Raw genomic sequence first — 18564 nt, forward strand, 5'->3', positions numbered from 1 at the left:
TGCAGTAAGCAGAGGTTGCATTAACATTCTCCGTCATTTGCCTATTTTTTTTTTTTCTCCGTCATTTCTAGGCCTATTTGCCTAGAGGACCATACGTCCTCTTCACATACATGTCTTTTTTTTTTTTTTTTTTTTTTGGACCTTAAAAACCATCCGGTCGGATTCAAATTCCCAGATTTGACCGTTTTCATATTGAAGTGCTTTCTATCATCATTATACATAGTGTGTGCAACAAGAAACCCGGTGAAATCTAGCACATCATAAATGTGAATTCTCTCTCTTTTACACACACACAGGACGTGTGCAGAAAGCATGAGAGCCCAGTGTAGTAACTTTAACATGTAAATGTGTGTGATTGTGTACTTATATATTCAGCGATTGCCGTCGAAAGCGTCCATACACAGATTTTAGTGAGAAAGGGATTTGCGTTAAGTAAACAGCTCCATCGTTTTTGACTATCGTTAGTGATTATTTCAGTGCTTGGTAATGTGAATAAGGTGTGAGCCAGAAGTCTGTAGCATCCTTGTTGGGAGTAAGCGCTAAGCATAATGGATCATTTCGCCACCCGTGAAAATCATGGATACAGAAACAAAAAAGTGTGACAACTAGCCCTGCTCTCCCCTTACACATTTTATTCTCCTAACTACATACACTTTAAAAAAAAAAAGTGTTACATTTACAGTAAAATACCAGCAGCTGTGGTTAATAGAAATTCACCATAAAAATATAGTGACTATGTTTCAGGCGTTATGGGAAGTCATATTGATGCCTGTATATTTTATGGTTCATATTATTAAATGATCTGAACTTAATATACTAACCTTCAATAAAAATATTTTCTCTTTAAAATGTAGTGTGACAGCATAGTAACTGTGTAAAGTTCATAAGAGTGGGCCTTCCACGAGCAATTACCAATACACATGCAGAGACAGTGCAGTGTCACTTACACAAACACAATACACCATCAGAGTAACAACAATGCAATAAATATTAACAAAACTACATAAAATATTACAAAAAACAACCCTAAGTAGATAACTGATGTCAGAAATAAGAAGAAACATAACTATTTATTAAATATTATGAAATATGATGGGTCACGCTGGGACTTCTGGAAACACCTGATTATTGTTTTTCACCATAATGTTAACAATATACCATAAAAGTATGTATTCTTTTAATTATAATGGTACTGTTAATCATACTTACATCTGAAAACAATTTAAAACATTTTACTGTAAAATTGCATATATTGTCTTGTATTTTTTTTTTTTTTACATTTCCCATTAAAATGACAGATTTTTGTTTACAGTGTAGTGTAGAATGAACAGCTAAGATTGACATTTAATTACATCAATTATCATCATTAATGGTTCTTCACACAGATTCAACAAACTACCACTGAGTGATAGTTGAACATGAGTGCATTTGGTTTGAAATTTATCATGAGTAATTACAGAAATGGAACGTTCCATTTCTGTAATTACTCATGACCAATTTCAAACCAAATGCACTCATGTTCAGCTATAACTCAATGGTAGTTTGTTGAATGACTATCTCACCAAGAGAAGAAAGGTCTCCACACTGTGTAAACATCAGACATTTAAAAACAGCTCTTAATACAAGAAGGCTGTTTTCAAATGGGTTCAGTCTCTCAAATGCACTGGCCATATTCCATTATCTAATCACTATGTTTTCCAGTCAATCGGACAAAAGCTGCTGGGTTTCTGCTATTACGGTTTGCCAAGAGGCTATGGCGAAGAAGCTGTCTTAACCATGCTGTTTTTCAAATTCTCTCTGATGTTTATATGAAATCGATAAGGATCTGACGCAGGTGGTGTCAATGAGTGCTGATCTCTCTGTTGAGCTGAGAGCTTTGATTAATTCAACCTCAACCAGCATTCAACAGATCAACAGACCATGAATGTTTTTGGTGCACATGTTATAAAAGTTGTAAGATGAAGAAGATTATAAAATATACAGGCCTCTACATTGTATAAATGAAATCATACACACAATTCATTAACTTTCTTTGTAGTCTTGAAATTCAAAGTGCTCTCTTGGAGTTCAGTGCCTTTCCTGTAAATGTTTTCTACACTTAAAGGGATATTTCACCCAAAACATAATAATTCTGTCATTTTCTCACCATCATGTTGTCCTTAATTTGTATGACTTCCTTTCTTTAGTGGACCACAAAAGAAAATGGTATGCAAAATAACACCTCAGCCACCATTCACTTTCATGGTGAATGAAATTGTATGGAAAAAAAACTTTGGGCACTTGGCTATGTGCTGTTGCATCTTTGTGGCATTCTTAACATAGGTCTTTGCACAGTATTTGCAAATGTACACAGCCTTTCCTTCTACATTGGCTGGGGTGAAATGTATCCACACATCAGATGGCGCACGTGGCATTGTTCTGTAGAATAAGATTAGAAAAAAGCTTGTAAAAAAACACTAATGCAATGCCATGCACAGATATATAAATAGTTAGCTAAACAATTGCAATGTTCTGGAATGGTAAAAATATTTTACAAATGTTGGGCCTCATGTATTCAGATAGAAGACAAAGGCAGGCCTAACACAGTTGTAAAAACCTAACTCAAGCCCCCACATTCCAAGTCGTAAATTATACTGATAAAAATCGTGCCAAAATCAAACAAAGGGAGTCCAAAAATGACTACAAATCCCATGAAGCCTTGCTCACTAAAGGATCGAACTCTCAACTCCTATTGGATGAGGCACACAACAGAACGTCCCTCAAACATGACATCATCAGGAGTTGAAATACCTCTAAAATGCTTTCAGGATTTGCTTCCAGCAACTTTGTTCACCGAGTATAGACGTAGTTTATCGCTGCTCTCAGGTGCAACCTCGTGGCACAAGGAAGTAACATCCGAATTGAAACTGTGGCCATACAATCTCCATCTCGCTGGACGAGTTGAGATTACTCTGTGTTCAACCGAACACTCTAACGGATCCGGAGGAGACCGCCGAGCAATTCGCATCTTCATCCGTTTGCCTACAGAAGTGAAGAGATTAAAGATTTCTCTTCCATCTTCAATCAAGTCGACATTTCTGAGTTCTCCGCCAGCCCGCCGAGAATCAACAGCCATACCGCCCACCGATAGAGCGAGGAAACGGCCTCCCATCATCACCCAAGCCTCAAGGAACTGGGTCAGAGTTAAAGGACGGAGGAAAACACATTTGTAGAGCCGAGGAGGGCGGGGCCGGGTTGGAATGAGACACACCCGGTCCCCAATCAGCCTGATGGGGCGCGCGAGGGATAAAGGTGGCCGGGGACGACAGTTCGAGAGGGAGGGAATTACACAGCTGTGCTGTGTGTTTATAGTTGTGTGTTTTGTTTAAATTTGTTTATTAAATTATTATTTAAATTGTTAAGCCGGTTCTCGCCTCCTCCTTTCCACTGAACCCCCTTACAACATTCTTTTACGTCTAGGCAGAGATAGAATATTATAGTGTGTTATTCTTGTGTTTCAATGTTTTTTTTGCTTGTACAGTTTACGGACCGCCATGTCTGCTCATTATTAATACTCAGGGTATTAATTATCACGAATTTGTTTTGTTGTATTGTGGTCCAACCAAATTGGACTGTTGTGCAATTTCGCCATCGCGGGTGAGACAGCAACTGAGTTCATCCATTAAAGAGTCAAATAATGCGGGACTTTTACGAGCCATCCACCGCGTCTCTGAGTGATAAACTAACAGCTGCTTTCTCTCCCACTATCGCGAAATCGGCTTTAGGGCGGTCACTTAATCATCTCTCTCTCTCTCTCGTACTAACACCTCCCCACACACACACACACCTTATGTGTTATAGGATTATTTTTATTTCCATATCTAATCATATCACTATTTAGTTTGTAGTTGTACGTCGGAAGTTTATTGACTGCAATGTATTAATTATTAATTGATATTACTGCATAAATAAACTTTGTTTATATTACAAAGAGAAGTGTTTTGGTTTGTTTTGCATACGCCTGTGTCATGCTGATGGGATGTCAGTGCTCGGATTCAAACCTTCATTCACTGTTTTTTTTTCCCGAAAATCGATATTCTTCGGATGTCGATTTTCCTAAGAAAACAATCTAATATTGGGACTGTTTTACTATTTGGTTATTAGTCCCTGATTTCAGGGTGGTGCCCCATCAATGTTAATCCTTATTAATATTCTATTGATTTTTGATAATTGATAATTATCTTTGATTGTTGAATTTGAATGACCAATAAGCTAATGTTAATTTGAATTAATGTTTCATCGATGTTAACAATTAACGATTATCTTTGATAATTGTTGATTTAAAGGATTAAAAAAAAACTAACATTGATTCTCATCAATGTTCTATTGATTTTAATAATTAATAATTATCTTTGATAATTATTGCTAATAACCAAACTTGCTCCTAAACTTAGCACACTACATTTACTGGAGCCCCATATGAGGTTTTAATGAGTTAGATTAAATTGATTAATTTAAATATTAATTAATAATTACAGAAATAATTATTAATTATTTCTGATAGTAACACTGATCTAAACAAACAGTAAAGCACTACATAATAATTGGTGCCCCGTGTGAGGCATCCTACATGCCAGTTCTGTCACAGTGTGTATGCAAAAGAATCCAAAGTAATAACTTGAATCATTACTTCAAAGTTTGGTTCTGTTTGACAACTTACTTCTCAAAACTTGCCAAACATAAGCCAGTGTGGTGTGAAAGTGCTCTTAAGAGTGAATTAGGGGTTGGTAAATTTACTATAGTCTGCTTAAAATCTGCTGTTGTTGTTATTTAATTCCTAACGCTTTCATCTAAATGATACAGAGAGGTGCCAAGTCACTTCATTGACGTCCACCAAAGAGAGAACACAGTGAAATTCGCACATCATAACAGTAGTCCGTAAGCCACAGGTCGAAGCCTCTCACCTGTGCGTTCGTTTCAGCATTATAGCAACTGTAAAACAACAAGCTATCAGAGCCACTGTCACAAGAATTTTTACTGCCCAGTAAAATGAGTCACCAATCGCTCTGCGTGACTGGAGCTGAAGCTCCACAGAGGTTAGTCAACCCAGCACTGCAAGATGTAGTTGCTGCTCTCTTCCGTCTCTCCATAGAGGAGAGAGATAACCTTAACAGCTACAATATTAGTCGTTGTGATGAAGCATTGCACGAACTAGTTGATTATGTCAACAATCTGGTCGGGAAGCCAATGCGCACAATCCTGGACCTTGTGGGCCAAATGTTCCTTCTTTATCACCGCAGAACCCAACTGCAAACCGCAGAGCACCAGGCCCAGCTCGCCCAGCTGCAGAGCAGCTACCAAGCGGTGCAGAAGGAAAATCTCAGCCTGCACCAAGACGTTAGGTGCACCCAAGCTGAGAAAGTCCAGGCACAGAAAGATAAAGCCCGGATGCAGGAGGAAAATGAAACCCTGCGCAGGCAGCTTCAAGCTGCCCAGCTAAAAGTAGAGTCAGATCAGGTAAGTGCAGCTGAATTGCACAGCACAACATCTGACATAGAAGAGGGCCCCCTCTTTAGCGCTACGCATAGAAATGTGCCCCTGAGAAACCCAGGAATACATGCTAGGAGCCGAGCTGCCCCTAGTGGTACAGTCTCTGACTTCGTCCTCCAAGACACCTTTCAAAATCCTCCAGCGGCCCGCTGGTTGGATGCAGGTGCCCCTCCTTATAGTTGCCCTCCTCAGTCAGTTTTCAGTCACGCCACCGTGCGTTTCAAACCGACTGATTCCACACCACGGAGGGGGGACAGTTATTTTCAAGCCCAGAGTGGTGTAAGCGGCTCGAAGATCCCATTAGCCAGGGAGCTGTACGCAACCCGAGGTCCACCCCCACGTGTCGACTGAACTCCTTCCCCACCATGAAGGGGCGGAAGTCGTCCTCATCGCTATAGCGATCCGAGTGACTATGATGTTTTGGATGACTCGGACGACCCGTGGTCATACCGACACCAACGCTTGCACATCTGACAACTCGAGTCCCTCGCAGGGGACATAGAATGCTTTGACCCAAGTAATCAAGATTCAAACATCGACAATTATCTTCGGGAAATTGAGCACTGCCTGATTGATTTGCCTTATGCTTCGTCGCGTGAAAAACTCAAGCTTATATGGAAGACCACGGTAAGGTGTGTCCATGCGTTCATGGAAACGCTACCGACTGGTACACGAAACCACTACTCAGCTCTGTGTAAAGCCCTACGCGAGGAGTATTCGCTGTATATCGACGAAGCCTCCGCTACCATAGCTGCTTTCGCCATCACTCAGAAGAGGCACGAGCCTCCGCGTGAGTAATATAGATGCCTGAGAACCACGTACTCCCAAGGAAGTAACGAAACAGGCCTGGAGGAGGAACGAGCTTTCAAGTCTCTTTTCCTTCACAACCTCCATGAGTGCGTGCGATATGACGTCACGATGCACTGCAGAATGGGCAACCCCACCATGCAGGAAATCAGAAGATACGCGCAACTGGCATGGGAGACACGCGTGCACCCTGCCCGAGGGCACGAAGGTGACACCAGAGCCCTGGGGATCCAAGCCTCATATGCAGACCTAGTGCTTGAAGGCAACGAAATGCCTCGCGTTAAGATGAATGCTAGAACAGGACCCCAGAGGTGCCGATCACCCCGCCAGCAGGGAAGGCAACAGAACCAGGGGGGTGGTAACCAGACACACCCCCAGGGTCACGGCAGACCTAATCAACAAAATGTTCGCCAGCCGAAAGGAAATGTGCGGTTCGAACAAAAACCCAAACAAGAAGGTGAGTGGGTAAAAAAGGTTTCAAACCCCCTCAGAGGACAAGATTTGAGAAAAGAAATGGAGGACATAAGGAGATGCTTGACTGAGTTAGTAACTAAGCTTGACGTGCTCCGTTGTTCACCAGGTCCGTCGACCTCCTCAAAGGAACACGGCACTGAAACCCCGTCAGTATGACTAGACGATGTACCCCCTCCCGTTAACGCCAAAGTTTACTTTGTAGGTTGGGAAAAGGGGAACTGTGTCCAAGTTGCTCCCCAAAACAGTCACTCCTAACATGTCACACCCTCCTTTTCTGACCTTCTTGGGCGATCTGTACCGTAAGGGCAACGCCTGACACATGGGTCATTCAGCTCCTACACACTACTCAACACCGGTTCCAAAATAGTCTAATGGGTTCCAACACCTTCGCAGAGGTGGCTAGAGCAAAGCTCTCCCTTGGCAAACCGTTATAGACAGAGACCTGCAACGTAAGCATCACAAGCTACACGCAAGATAGGTCGTCTATCACAAAACGGGCCTGGATTGACACCTTTCAAGAGATGATGCTAATAGACCCTGTTTACATATGTCCCATTAATACGGAACCACTGTTAGTTGGCCAGGACCTACTGAACCGACTGACTCCGCTCATTGACTGCCGTCGTGGACACATGTGGGCTCAGGTTGACATACCGAGACCACTTGGTCCAGAAAACAGTTCGCCAGCTTCAGATGCACACGTCGCCATCGTCTAAAAATCCAGCAGAGATGACGACTCCAATAAGAACAATTACAGGGCCTGGGTAAAATCCTTCAGGGTACTATAGTCACTGTAAATTTGCAATCCGTTCTTATCAATAACACTTTGCACGCTTTAGGGACTTTGTCAGAGAAAACAACTTATGCGTGTATCGTTAGAGATCTAATGCAGGACCTCCTCAGGGAAATTAGTTCCTTAGTCAACAGTCTGAGTGGTGGAAGGATTCCAGCTTACCTGGTCTCCCTAGACCTTGTCGAACAAATCCTTAGATCTGCTACCATCTCCGTTGTGCAACCTTCACAGATACACATGGCATATAGTTTTGGCATTGAAATTCCAATCCATGTAAATCCTCAGAACCTCAAAATAGGATTTATCCTCAATCTACCATCATAGGCAGAATATATATAGACTAAAATCTGTATTTAATGTTGGTTTTCAGAGAGGTAATGCACACATTCACCTCAAAACACCACCAACATTCACCTACCATGATGAGGACCCCTCGCTCTAACCTAAACACGTGTACCAAGACAAAGAACATTCTTTGGGTTTGTCCAAACGCAACCCCTTTGTTAGAGAGGTGACGAACTACCTTCTTGAACAAGTGTCATGGTAGCATGTCCATCAAAGATGAAGGAACAGAGACAAGGGTAGATCGAGCAGGCAATCGCTGGCTCATTAACACGCCAGCCACTGAAGTCCCAGTGTCATACGACTGCCATGATACAGCCACTAAACTAAGGCTACCAAACCAAATGGTGTTCTTAATGGTTCCCCAAAGGAGCCACCGTGCACATTGATGATATTGTCCTCCATCATCTCAACGTCGACAAACATGACGAAGAAATTGAGATCATGGACGTATTTAGAGGTCACAGCCTCACCGTTGATGACACCCTTCAACAGCAGCTTCAGGCTGAAGGGATGAAATTAGTGAAGTTCAGTCTCAAACCGACTGGCCTGACCACTATATTTCCTAGTCACATAAGCAGATCGTCATCTTACCGAGAACACCCTATCAGTTTGGTTGCCCTCTGGCACCTCCTTAGTGGTTGGATCATCATCGCAATTATTGCCCATGCCATGTACAGGTACATTAAACACCTACAGGCCAGACTAGACTCACTTCTCATACAGCCGCGTTTTACACACCAGTCTGAGCCCATCCCACGTTAACCCCATAATTTCCAAGGATAAACCTTTTAACCTTTAACCCTCCTTTCCTCTAACATTTTGTTCCTAGTAACCAATGTCAGGTTCTACTTTGATTTTGTGTTATGACCAAAGAAAAACAAAGGATTGTGTTATGGTTAATGCTGTGCCTTCCAATAACTTGAAATGTTTATGTGTGATGAATGTAGTTTTAGAATTAGCTAGAAGTTCTATGCCCAGATGTGCCTCTCTGTCCAGACGATAAAGCCTCTGTGAACTCTAATGAACTGTATGGACTGTGCAACCATTTCTCTTTCCTATCAGGAATACATGGATGGCATAACCCACAGGTTACTGTGAACCGACAAGAACTCAGTTTCAGTTGCTCTAAAGATGCTGGACAACAACCAAGAAGAAACAGCATCACAGTTGAGCTAGCTAGCACCATGATAGCTAGCCTCTTAAATTGTCAATAAAATGGTGTTAGCTAATTTACATTTAGCATATCTGATTTACTGGCTAGCGAGCTACTGTATAAACACATTTTGATTTAGTATATGCTAGTTAAACTTTAATACCATAAATCAAATTTATTTACCCTAGAAATATCATCAAAACTTACTTGACTGGATGTAGTCCTTGGGCTCAAATGCAGTAGTGTGGCTTCAATAGTCCTGCTGTAGTAAGTAGCCTACAGTAAGTAGTGTGCTGTGTGCATGTGATTGAGGAATGCACAGGGTAGAAATTCAACTGAATTTGCATCAATTTGTTTTAACCAAGATTATGCTGCAAGATGTTTTTTTTTTTTTTTTGTTTGTTTGTTTTTTTCAACTACATTTAAGTTCCCTGTTATAGGCTAACTTGCAATTTTGCAAATTTCCAGTTTATTCACATTAATTTCCGTTAATTCCCATGGAAAGTTTCCAACTTTGAAAATTCCCAGAATTTTGCAACCCTAGTTAGAACCCCAGTGTTCAGAGCAAACTACATCCTAACACAGTTCGGTTAAAACATTGTAACAGGGTAAAGTAGACAGCAAGGTTGTCAAAATAATAGACAAGACTATTTAGACATCAAACAGCAACACATTGTCAACAGCTATGTCATAAATTTGACAGATATGCCATCTTACAACAATAAACAATGACTGACAAAAAAAATACTTCATTTTGACAGGCTAGCAGTACACATTTATTAAACACATCTGTAAGCCCGTATATTATAGAGCATCGGTGTGGGAGGCTACAGGAAAATATTCTATTGGAGGAATTTATAGGCTGACCTTCTGAACCAGAACCACGTAGCTTGTAACACACTGGTGTGCAGGTATGTAAAAGGGTGTGTTATGTAAAGACTCAAAAAGAGTGTGTGTTTATCTCAAGATAAGATACAGATTGCAGACAGAGGGAAGAAAAAAAATACTGTGAAATTTTTCATTGGAAAAGGCACATTTTACTGTAAAAAGCTTTTTTATTTTTTTTGCGTGAAATGAGAACTTGTTTCCAGTGAATTGTGTTTAATAAATGAAACATTGATTGATAAGTTGGAATGGTTAGGGATGGTTTATAAACACGCAAAATGTAATCATCTGGATAAATGTGGGAAACCCTTGAAGCACTTCCTAGTAGGGGTGGAAAAATGCATGCATCGTGGTGCATCGATCTATTAAAGAAATTTCGATGCATCAATTACGAAATTTAAGAATCGATTATCATTATAAATGAATACCCAATGTGTCCATCTCATACTACATGAACCTTTTTGCAGCAGACACGGAGTGGAGCACGCGAGATTAAAGGGAAAGAAAGCGCACTTTGAAATAAAGAAAGTTTGTGCAGCCGAGTTCACCCTGCAAAACTATAGACTATAAGATAAAATGGATGGATGGTTCGGCTTTCTGTGTCATTATTCAAAACTATTTGCATCCATTGAACAAGTTCATTGGTGTTGCCTTCTTCTCTGACGGCGATATGTTAATATTGCTTTTGTATCTCCATAAAATTTGTAATTTCTCCATAAAACAGTTTAACCACGAATGGCATAAATAAAGGTGACTGGTGGGCAGACATTGTCTGTGAAGGAAAACACTCACTTGTTAATTTATTTTCTTTATAGTGAATGCTACAGAATAGGGAACGATTTCAGACTGTTCTGAAGGGAACTAACCAGTTGATTACATTCACCTGTGATTGGTCAATGACACGCGGCAGCCGTGAAAAGATTATACATTTTGTATCTTTTGCAGTGTGTGCCGCAAACAGTCCTCCATGAAAATGTGATTCAATTCTTGTGAACAGGCTTGACAAGCAGAGGCGCCTCCGTTTAGCCGGCTTGCGCCTCTTTCCCTCTATCCCAAAATAAATAGGGAACAGTTACCATCCCGTGTTACTGCCTTTACATGTTTTCACAAATCAGGCTCCATCTAATACAAGTGAATCTGCATGAACCCAGACTGCGTGTTAGCTGGAAATAACCCTTAAAAGTGAAAAGCGCTTATTTTTCACCTTCCCGAATCATGGACTTAAGAAGGATTGACAGGAAAACAAACTGCTGTTAAAAAATTCACAAATCAGACTGGTCAAGATGAGAGTGGTTTCTGTCTTCTAGGTGTTCAACTTTTGGAGCTATTTGGATTAGTAAAATTTAAATGACCGATTGCAGAGAGGAGGATTATGTCATCCGAATTCACAAATCATGAAGAATAAAATGCAACATTATTTACATGTCTACCACAGCGCATAGCGGATTTATAGCTAATTGAAATCTGAATTTCAAATCGCAAACCATCTTTACTGTGGTCTTTACATGCTATTAGACAGTTTTTCTTTCTATGACCCTGCTGAGCCTATCCCATTATAACCTGGATCTTACCTGCCTGCACATGACATTTCATCTGGAATTACTGGTTTCAGATTTCACGTTTAATCGCGATTTTTAGGTAGCTAATCGTAATCGAATCGAATCGTTGTCAGAGCAAATCGTCACACCCCTACTTCCTAGCAATAAATCGCCAGTTAAATAATACATTCCGTAACTTTAAACAACACACTCTCATGGTGAAATCGTAAGGATTCGTACGACTTTTCTAATTTGGCTAATTTGTATGATATCGTACGAATTAGCCATTACACGTATGAAATCCTACGACTTTCACTATACAGCCAATGATGTCACTGGACTTCGTTTCCATCTAATATGCAACAATTACTTGCTTCTGTTACACACAACAGCTTCCTATCATGTTTACACACTCTACTGATTGGTTAGGTTTAGATAAGGGGTTTGGGTAAGGACGTACTATTATTAAGCATGTCCTTAACACCTTCTGTGTGGAACTTGTGCTTACTTCCACATTAGACATCCAGGCATTTGCATGTGATGAAATCGTACGAATTTATATGAGCGAAATCATATGAAAACATACAAAATAACTCGTAAAATATGTATGAATTTTCATGAAATCGGGTTGCTTTAAAGTATGGCTACAAATTGTAACACTCTCTGTAATCCATGTACAGAACTTAAGAAATGGGCATGTCTGACACAATGGCATTGGTGCATTATTAATATAAATAGCTGAAGGCATGACCGATAAAGAACAGTGTGTGGAAAGGGAGACACAAAACAGACAGTGCTCAGAACTCCCTGACACTGTTAGCGTGTGTGTGGGTGGGTTTGGGTGGTTTACAAGGTCATTTTTTTAGGTTACAAATTGGTAATTACTAGGGTATTATGCTATAAATGTGGTTTATGATGACATTTCTAGTGTCCCCATAATTCAAATCACTTAAAAATCATACTAAACCATGTTTTTTTTTTTTTTTTTTTTAATGTAAAAATGCAGAAAGTTTTTTGTGAGGGTTAGGTTTAGGGGTAGGGTTAGAGTTAGGGGATACAATCTATAGTACGTACAGTATAAAAATCATTATGTCTATGGAGAGTCCTCATAAGTATAGCTGCACCAGCATGATTGCCTCCTAGTTTTGAATTGTGCATAATTTTAGGAGCTTGGTAAGATCCCGGGTATTCATCGTTTTTGCTTTGCTGAGAGAACAATCATAAAACAAATGATGGCTTAAATTATGCCTGTCATCACTGACTTTCATGTGTGTGTTATTAACACAAACTTTAGTACAACAAGTCTTGACAGTTACGAAGTATTCTCCCTCGGGAAATCCTAAAACAACACAGCAATCACCAACTCAACCCCTGAAGAGAATGTATTGTGCTGGTGATTTTTGTGTGTGTATGTACTGTGTGTGTATTAGTGAGTTTTTATTTTTATTTTTATTTATTTTTTGCTGCTCAGACCGAGGATGTGGCAGCATTAGAGAAGTTCCTGAAAAATTTGAAAATACAATGCAAAAGTTGTCATTGCAAGATTACAATTGTTTAAATACTTCAAAGACATTAATGATGACTTACAGAACATTAAAAAATAGTTGTCTTTTAAGCTAGCTAAATTTAGAAGACATGTCTGAAAAGGCATTAAGGGTACATTGAGTGACTGGCTGAAGAAGCTGCTTGTCAAGTTTTTGAGTGACACATTGAAGTTTTATTTTGTAAAAGCCATTTGAGGACTTTGAACACCATGTACAGACCATTTCTCTTCTGTAAACCACATTTGCATCCAACATTTATTGATGAGTTGCATATATTTTAGTAACAATGACCTTGTTTGAGTAAACATTACACAGCAAAAAAAAATTACACTTACGTAACACTATATATTTCTCAGAACTCTAAAGCCAAATGGTTAATTTTACTAAAAAGACAAAAAAAAGTTACGCTTCACACTTCGCCCTTTTAACTTTCATTCAAATGCTTCTGAATGCAGGAGACCAAAAATGCAAGCTCATGCTAAGAAATTTCTCATTCTGCTGAGCATGAAAATTCAAGTTTGGTGAACTGTGACCTGCAAATTTGAATGACGAGAAGACTTGTGACCATTGGAAGATCAAAACTTCCTCTTGGCTCAATACAAAGAATACTTATTTCACAGCTGTGTGTTTTTATTGTTGCAGGAGCAGATGATTTATTTTAACATTTTGAATAAAATCTTATTTTTTATTTGTGATGTATTATTATTAAAACAAGAAGCACACAACCATTATATCATATCTTGCCCTTTGCAGGTAATTCTGCATGCTCAAAGCCAAGTGTAACTACAGCTTAAGGATAAATTAAAAATGATAAACAGCTTCATTTAAAGTCATTGCTTAATTTTTTCAGGGCAGTCAGTTTCCTGTTATTCTTCAAGTTAAGTCAACTAATTAGGTTTTACAGTGTAAATGATAAAACTTTGAACAATTAATATTTGCATGTGCTAATTGCACACTTTTGGGCATTTCTACTTATAGTTTTGGACGTTTTTTTCTGGAAATTTTGGAGAGCGAAGCAGGACATAATGAAAGTAATTCATTCTAATTCTAGCCATCTGAGTAGATTTTGTAGATTTTCTTGCTCTCTTTTAATTTTCTTTGTCCTCTTCTACATTTAATGTGAAGGTGTGTGAAACTGTGTAACTGGACACTTGTTTCATGAGTTTAGTGTGAATGTTTTCGTGCATTTGTAACCGGTTCTGCTCAACCCGCTCCGAACAGGATTCGAACCGGCATTTCCAGCATGGGAGGTGGGCACGCTAACGAGGAGGCTAAAGGCTACAGCATCTAGCGTCAGTTGCTAATGCGCCTCTTGAGGCCAGGGGAGTGAATTTTACACATACTGCACAGCTATCACGTACCAGCTGGCTCCTGTTACACTCACCCCCTAAACCTCACTTCCATCCGGGTCACGGCACCACTGTAACCGGTCCCGCTCTACCCACTCCGAAAAGGATTCGAACCTGCGTCTCCAGCATGGGAGGCAGGCATGCTAATGAGGAGGCTAAAGGCTACAGCCCATAGCGTCAGTCGCTAGTGCGCCTCTTGAGGCCAGGGGAGAGAGGTTTACACATACCACACAGCTATCATTTACCAGCTGGCTCCCGTTACACATGCCAGAATAAAAAGCATATTTTTAGATTTTCCAAACTGCAGTGATGCAGAACAAGCACTTCTTAAAATCAAATGCTTATCATTTTTAAGCTTTTTACCTGCTATTTATCTGTTTACCATTTCCACGGCTGACTGATCAGTCAGTCAACTGTATCTGGTTGAAACTCTTTCTTTTATCTTACTCTTCCTTTGAAATGCCATATATAGCACTGACAAGGGGACAGTCTAGACTGTCCTATCTCTAATAGGAATGTTGGAAGGAATTGCACTCCTTGCTACCATCTACTGTATATTGCTGTGCAATCATATCGTGTAGCTGGACTCACAAAACGAGTAAAGCTGGTGACACACTAGCTGATTTTTCCAATTATTTTCAGGTGTGAGCTTCATTAACATAATTGCCGGCCAGGCAGATGGAGACAGAGCATTCATTAAAGTCACTCAGCTCCCTGCTGAGTTAATGGTTCAGCAGCACATCAAAACTGTTAGAAAAAATCAGTGGCCGAGTTCAGAATGACATACTACCATGCTACTCTTACTATTTCTGCCATAGACAGATAGGCAGAAGTAGTAAGAGTAGTATGGGTAGTATACCCATTCCGAACTCACCCATTCTGTCGCAGAGGCGGGGTCTTGTGTTCTTGTCAAGTGACCAATGAGCTTCTTCCTTTCTGAGAAACTGACAAGACATCAAGCTGATTTGAACGTTTTCATCGCACTCAGCTGCATTTCATCATAAATGCTGATTATAATCCATAGTTAGTCTGTCACAAGCGTTTTTCCTGCCATTTTTCCAACACTAAAATGACATCAGAAAGTGGAGCCACAACAGTCTGTTTTTTTTTAACATGCTGTAATTTCTAACTCACTGACAACTGCATATGGACATATGCGTTCTATGGCAAGCGTCAAGGGGATAAATATACAGTCACGCACTTTCACAAGATAAAGTTACTCCATGAATCGCACTCCTGGCTTGTTTAGAGCATTTGTTTCGGAACCTGGTGCGGTTAGTATAGACATGAACGCAGCAATCGCACTTGGATCTGCACCAAAACAATCGGTCCGAGACCACCTGGACAAGGTGATCTCAGTCCGACTGCAAACCAACTCTGGAGCAGTTTGCATATAATGGGACAAACAAAATACCCATACTGGTAATATCCGTATATTGGTCATTTTAGCATGATCACTTCTCCCTTGTGTATAGCGGTAGAACAGTCACCGGTAGTATGGCGTCAGCAACTTTATGGCAGAAATAAACATGGCTTCACACATACACACATTTTATGTTTGTGTGCGTGCACAGGAAAGAGAGTGAGCTGCTTGACTGTGAGAACAGGCAAGGGCGTAGGTTTGGTTTGAAAGTTGGTAAGGACATATAGCAAGGTGGACATCATTCAAAATGCGCGAAAGTATATTGTTTATAGGCACAATATTTCCTCATATAACAAGTCTCATTCTCTCTCCTCTGCCCCAACATATTAAATATTAGCTTGTTTTTTTCACTAGCACTATTTTGATAATGAAGGTCTAATTTTATTTCCTGTATTTTATTTTATTTTAAAAACATGCTTTTCCTATTCTTCTCCAATGTGAAAAATAAAACATGTATTGGGTAAATGTATGCACTACATTGTTTGCAGAAAATATGAAATAGTTAAAAATGCAAACATCCTTGTACTGACATAAACTGGCTCGTTTTGATGAGTTGCTGGCTCGACTCTCTCACACAAGCCTATGTCATAATAGAAACACACATACTAGATGCTAGATGTGTAGTTATACAAGCATTTAAATATCCTGCACCTCTAATCCACCCCCTTACCTGACACAGTCACTGAAATTCAAATGTGTCTTCCTTAAGAGGGCGCTTACTGCCCTTAAAAGCAGAATCTTCTATTGGGCCACATACAAAACTCAGGACGTTTTTTGACTTAGAAAGAAAACATTTGTACATGAAAAGTTTGCTTGTTTAAATCTTTTAGTTTAAAGGATTGGACCTAAGATAGAAATTTAAATGTGCCCATGTAATCTTCAGAGAATGTTTAATAAACAAAAACGACTGTGACAGCTGTATTATCTCTGAACTGACTGCATGACTGTGTTTTTTTTTTTCTTTTTCTTTTTTTCTTTTATAAAGCATTATAGTGTTATGAAAGTAACTGTGACATGCTGTTTTTTTGTGTTTATGTGTGTGGCAAGGCACGTGTCAATTTACCACTTCACTCTTTGGTAGCAGGTTCTCTGCTTATCTAAATATGTGCAAGAACAAAACAATAGAGAGAGAGAGAAACTTTACTGAAGCATGCAGCAAACCACAAACAGTGTCCTGCATTGCTTCTCTTTCTCTTCTCTGTCTCCTTTGTCTTCATCTCTCATTTTTTCCATCTCTATCTCTTTCTCTATCTTTTATTTTTCTTTCTCCTCCATCTTTATCTCATTTCCTGTCTCTCACCCTCATTTGAAATAGGCCTACAACTGAAAGGTACTTTTAAGCTGGTGTTACTATAATGCACTACTATACAAAAGAGGTTTAGGTGATTTTTTTACTCAATGTTACTGAAATCTTTATACTTTTCTCTTTTATGAGATGGCGAAACAAGTTTTGCTTTGTATATTATCTCCATGTACACATTGATTATTATCTTAGGGTTTCTTTGTCATTAACTGCTAAAACTGATGTACACAAAAGTTTTGAAACACTTGACTGAAATGTTTCTCATGATCTTAAACATCTTTTGATCTGAAGGTGTATGCTTAAATGTTTGAAATTAGTTTTGTAGACAAAAATATAATTGTGCCACCATATTAATTTATTTCATTATAAAACTAAAATTTAATTTAAAAAAATAAAAGAAAGTTTTTGAAATTGATGACTTGGACCAAATAATAAAGAAAAGCAGCCAATAAGTGCCCAACATAGATGGGAACTCCTTCAATACTGTTTAAAAAGTATCCCAGGGTGATACCTCAAGAAGTTGGTTGAGAAAATGTCAAGAGTACATTTCTGCAAATTCTAGGCAAAGGGTGACTACTTTGAAGATGCTAAAATATAATACAGTTTTGGATTATTTTGGATTTTGTTTGGTCACAACGTAATTCCCATAGTTCCATTTATGTTATTCCATAGTTTTGATGACTTTACTATTATTCTAAATGTGAAAAAAAAAAAAACATTATAATAAAGAATGAGTGTTTCAAAACCTTTGACCAGTAGTGTATATTATACTGTATCTTACAACTACAATATCAACAGAACTAAAAATAATTTTTAAATAGCCTGATATATTTTTAGTCATTAGCCTATTTCAGTCTCACTGCTTTTCACAATAAAATAGAACATTTGTATTATTCAACCTGTTGTCATTAATCATCTTAATTGGTTTTGCAGACATTTCATTTATAATCTTTTTTCTTTTATTATTATTTATTTTTGTAAGATTTGTATTTCTGTGCAAATAGCATCCAGTAGATTTCCATTCTGTAAAACTGGTACCTTCTTGCTTTTTTTTCAAATCACTTCTTACATAACATGTTTGCATTTGTGTGTGTGAGTGATTTTGTGATTCGTGCTTGTAAGTTGATCCTAGAGAGATACCACAAGCTAATATTAAAGGCAATTTATCTCTCACATCTAGTGAGAATGAAAAATAGTCATAGAGTTACATTTCAAAAACACTTTGACTGAAAAATAAGTTTTTAACCTGAATGATAAATCTTTTCCCAGAAAGAAACTATTCGCAAAGAGCAGTTAATTTTATAAGGTGCAGTCACATTTTCAAAAGCACATGGTTTTAAAATTTGTGTAAAGATGATCAAATATTTGCACACGTGTTTTTTGTTACCATGTGCTCGTCTTACTCTACTGCAGGGGTTCTC

At 39.0% G+C, this 18564-nt stretch overlaps 1 protein-coding gene across 2 annotated transcripts in view; it reads left to right on the forward strand.

Annotated features, from left to right (window-relative positions):
• The window catches only part of LOC127434981 (microtubule-associated protein 1B-like), a 123213-nt gene that overhangs the window by 16227 nt on the left and 88422 nt on the right, over positions 1-18564 (forward strand). The gene's annotated exons all lie outside the window — the stretch shown is intronic.

The sequence above is a fragment of the Myxocyprinus asiaticus genome, chromosome 4 (genome assembly GCF_019703515.2).
Source record: "Myxocyprinus asiaticus isolate MX2 ecotype Aquarium Trade chromosome 4, UBuf_Myxa_2, whole genome shotgun sequence".
In the NCBI taxonomy this organism is placed as follows: Eukaryota; Metazoa; Chordata; class Actinopteri; order Cypriniformes; family Catostomidae; genus Myxocyprinus; species Myxocyprinus asiaticus.